Source organism: Microtus ochrogaster, linkage group LG5 (assembly GCF_000317375.1).
Source record: "Microtus ochrogaster isolate Prairie Vole_2 linkage group LG5, MicOch1.0, whole genome shotgun sequence".
NCBI classification, from domain to species: Eukaryota; Metazoa; Chordata; class Mammalia; order Rodentia; family Cricetidae; genus Microtus; species Microtus ochrogaster.
Genome location: NC_022031.1, coordinates 47,891,862 through 47,896,503, shown reverse-complemented (window position 1 = coordinate 47,896,503; position 4,642 = coordinate 47,891,862). Strand labels below are relative to the sequence as shown.

Sequence of the window (4,642 nt, the reverse complement as noted above, 5' to 3'; positions counted from 1 at the left end):
TTCTAGCCCTATAAAGTCAGTTCCCGGGTTGACAGAGAAGGGTGATGTCTAAGAGACGGGATGAGCTAGCATCTGTGGGACGGTTGCAAGATGGACCAGAGAGCGGCGTGACTCTTCCCCTCTGAGCCACACCCCACCGCAGCGCGAGAGCGCCAAGAAAAACACAGGCAGCTCCTGGTGAGAACCGTTTGTTACAATTGCTCTCCACAAAGCATTTGTTTCCACAGCAGAGTGCAGGGGAAGCCCGGGAACTGAGGAGAAACAGCTCACCCGGGGATTTACAGTTCCGTGTCTCTTACTTATGTCTTTCAGTCAGAGGCCAAACAGATTCATGTTTTCCTCTCGCACCAACTGCCTTTATTCCTTTTCCCTGAGACCCAGAAACTGTCAGGCTCTCTTCTGTCTGAGACAGCTGACTATTCCCCATGAAACCTCTGGAAGGAGAATGCCGCTCGCTCCATCAGGCAAATTCCCGAAGACAAGGGATGTGAGGAATTGGGAGCAGGCATGGGGGGGGGGGCACTTAGGAACTTGACTGGTGGGTGCTGCTTCAAGAGGAGAGCTGAAATAGGAGGTCATTGAGTCTTATTTTAACATCGCTGCCCCGTAGCTGTGAGAAGAAGTACCCATTGGCTAGGTGGCAGGCACCTGCTTCTGCCGTGTCTCCAAAACAATGGCGCCTTTCGAAGTGAGAAGTGCATGGTTTAGGAAGGAGACACAACATATTGTTGGGAGAAAGATGCGTGTGGACGGGAGCGGAGGAAGAGCCATCAGGAGTTGGAATGTTGTACTGGAGGACAAGTCATGACTCGGTTCTCCCACAGTGGAATGACCTTGGACAAATCACGTGGCCACTCTGAACCTTGGCTCCACAGTCTCCCTCTATGAATCAAGCAGAATAATACCGGTGGGAGGACACTTATGGGAGTTATTGTACACAGAGTTTTAAATCTCATAAAAATTCAGCAGCCCAAACTTAGTAACGTGTTTGTCTTATGCAAACTTGGATTCCAAACACAAAGCTCACAGCACCAAGGACCTTTTTGCGTTAGGAAAACAGTCGTTCTGCCTCAGAAGCTTCTGGTTATCAAACCATTGAGGGGAGCAGGTGGTACCCTCTAGCTAACAGGGCATTTTGAGAGACAACCCTCAGGGTTTGGCCATTAAGTTGATTTCTTCCTATTCTGACTGGGGAGCATGCAGAAGAAAAAAAAGAAAAAAAGAAAAACAAATTATCCAAATAAGAGGCAGATTATGTTTCATGATCTCTGAAGCTGGTTTCCTGTGGAACTAGCTTTGAAGACCAGATTGAACTCAGAGGTCTACTGTGACTGCCTTCCCAGTGCTGGGATTAAAGGTGTGTACCATCAAGACCAGCCTGAAACTTTTCTTTAATTCCTTTTCACTAGTTGGAAGCTTTGCTGGGTGGGATCTTGCCCTGAGGTCAGCACTCCTTTTGTTCCATTCAACAGCAGGCTTTTCTTTAATCTGTTTACCTCCTTCAACCCAGAATTCAGTTCTATTCTACTTCTTCGTGCCCTTTCTCCTCAAACTGTACATTTTGTATTTTTCCCTACTCACCTTGCTCCTTTTTTATTATAGATCTGCATCAGAATAAACACGAATAACTATAGAACAGAGTCTATACTAGGTTATTTTGAGATTTCCTCTGCGAACACAATCAATCCAAAACTCTTCGCTTTGCTCTCAGTTAGACCTTTTAGACATGGTCAAAGAGCAATCCATTCTTCTCCAAAGGATCACAAGAATGGTCTCTAGGTCACATAAAAAGATTTTTCTTCTCTGAAGCCTCTTAAGCATTCCTCCACATTTCAAATCACCCTCAGCACCACTGTCTTTAGGTTTCCACTAGTACGGTTCATTAAGTCAACTTAAAGTGTTCAACTGCTTTCCTAATCCAAAATCCTAAAGTCCACCTTCCTCAGAGCAAAAGCATGGTCTGGACTATCACAGCAATGCCCCAGGACCCGGGAGCAACTTTTGTCTTAGTGAGGGTTTCTATAGCTCTGTTTTAAATTCTTTAAATTAAATTAATTAAATGGCCTGCCTTGCCAATTTGTGGTAGGAGTCAAATAAATGATACAAACAGCAACATTAAAAAAAAGAAAGAAAAAAGCCATTGAAACAGAAGAGAAGAGTAAGGGATGGCCTAAATTGGGTATAGTAAATTCATGAAGCAAAATCTCATAAAATGACTAAGTAACAGGAAAAGGAATGGGTAGACCAACATAAACCAGAGAGTGAGGGGTCCATTCATGAGCTGCAAAAATCAATCTTCAGAGGGCATAGAATCCATCTGGTTTTCTTGTGGGAATCCAGAACTGTCCAGCACCTGAACATGTACAGAATATCCTGTTAACATGATCAGGGTTCAAAGATGGTCTTTGCTTTGGGGAAAAATGAAGCAAGATCCTATAGAAAGAAGATACAAATACAAGCTAATAGAATACAGCCTGGAGAGATGGCTCAGTTGTTATAAGAATTTACTGCTCTTTTAGGGAATCTGAGTTCAATTCCCAGAACCTAAGTCATGTGGTTTTCAAGCACTTGTAACTTTATTTCCAAGACAATCTGATGGCATAGTCTCTTCTCCACAGGCAGTCAAACACACACACACACACACACACACACACACACACACACACACACACCTGTACACATATAAAGGCATATAAATAAAAATAAATCTTTTAAATTTCTAAACAAACCTATAAAATCCTAAACTAATTGAAGTTCTTCACAAGTAGATGGTAGAGCTTAGGGAGTGGTGCATACTTCTCCCAACAGAAACCAGAGAAGGAAAACTTGTCCAGTGTGATGAATATTGATTTTGTATCACTTTAATGAACTCTTGAATACTTTGACTCTTCCCAATTATCAGAGCAGTTTTGTTTTTCACCCATGACACTCTCATTCTAGGTGAATAATATGGTAAAGGGTGTTCACCACTATTTGTTCATTTCATTGGTTTTCTTCATCTCTTCCATTTGAATTTTATTGGAACAGTCGACACCAGGTCATTATTCCTCCTTGGGATAGTCTACACCAGGTCACTATTCCTCCACAGATGTTGAGCACTGCTCACCTTGGAACTCTGTGTCTTTTTCCTTGTGCCTAGGAGTAGCACTATTAGCGGGTGTGGCCTTGTTGGAGGAAGTGTGTCACTGTGGGGGTTGGATTTGAGGTCTTTTTCTCAAGCATCACTTAGTGTGGCAGTCAGTTGACTTCCTGTTGCCTGCAAGATGGAGCACTAAGCTCTAGCACAACATCTGCCTGCAGTCCACCGTACTTCCTGCCATGTTGCTAATGGACTTAATCTCTAAAACTCTAAGTGAACCATCCCAATTAAATGTTTTCTTTATGAGTTGTGATCAAATTGTCTCTTTATAGCAATAAAAAAGCCCTAAGATACACACATATATGTATGTATATATATATGTATGTATATATATATCCACACATGAGACCTACATGCATACATATTCACTAATATGTACTTGCACTGACAGAGATATAAGGCCAAGATTGTTTATAAAACTGATTGATTTGAGTCTCCTCACTTTGGAGTTTCAAAAGTATCTTTTTTATTTTTATTTATTTTTTATTTTTTTTTTAGAGGTAACTTTTTTTTATTGAGAAAAGGAGAAAAAAAAACAAGTTTCCACCTCCTCCCAGCCTCCCATTTCCCTCCCCCTCCTCCCACCCTTCTACCCCTCTGGTCCCCAGTTATTTTTATTTTTTAAAAACTCTCATTAAAATCTCCTCTGTCAAAGCAAAGATTATTTGGGAATGCAATGAGCAAAAATGATGAAACTGAGAGTTTAGACACAGGACAGAAAAAATAAAATATGTACATTGTTAATGTTAGGAATGGGTGAGTAGGGACTAAGGGAGACAACAAAGTGGAGAGGCAAGTTCTATGAGAAGAGACACAGGCTAGCCAAAAAGATTCTTGGTGTAGGAGGCCCTTTTGTATTTGTGTTGCTTTCATTGGTTATTAAAGAAAGCAGAGACAGGCAGACGCCATGAATCTCTGGCCTGAGACGGACGTAGGTTAGAATCTTGCTGGTAAGCCACAGTCACTTGGTGATACACAGATTTAATAGAAATGGGTTAATCAAGATGTGAGAGTTAGCCAAGAGGAGGCTAGATATAATGGGCCAGGCAGTAATTCAATTAATACAGTTCTGTGTAATTATTTTGGGGGTTAAGCTAGCCAGGTGGCGGGATGTGGCCCGCTCCTTCTCCTACAGATTCTGACTAATAAGATTGTGTTGGAAGAGAGTGGAAGTCTAGCATTAAGAGAGTGGAATGTCAAAGCTTCCGGAGCGAAGGTCACGGACAAGATGGTGCCCCCAGTTCAGGTCTCTCCGTTCATCAAGCTGGGCCGATACTCAGCCCTGTCCTCGGCATGGCCAACGGTGCCAAGCGCTATAGTTACCTAAAGCCCCGGGCAGAGGAGGAGAGGAGGGTGGCAGCGGAGGAGAAGAAGAGACTAGATGAGCTGAAACGGATTGAGAGAGAACGGGCAGAAGCTCAAGATGACAGCATACTGAAGTGAAGCGCTAGTGAGCTTGCCTTTCTTAAGTCGCTGAGGATGAATAAAGCTTTGCCGTGCGGG

At 42.8% G+C, this 4,642-nt stretch overlaps 1 pseudogene; it reads left to right on the top strand.

Annotated features, from left to right (window-relative positions):
• Positions 1-4,356: 4,356 nt before the first annotated feature.
• LOC101989119 lies at positions 4,357-4,582 on the top strand (annotated as a pseudogene).
• Positions 4,583-4,642: the final 60 nt, after the last annotated feature.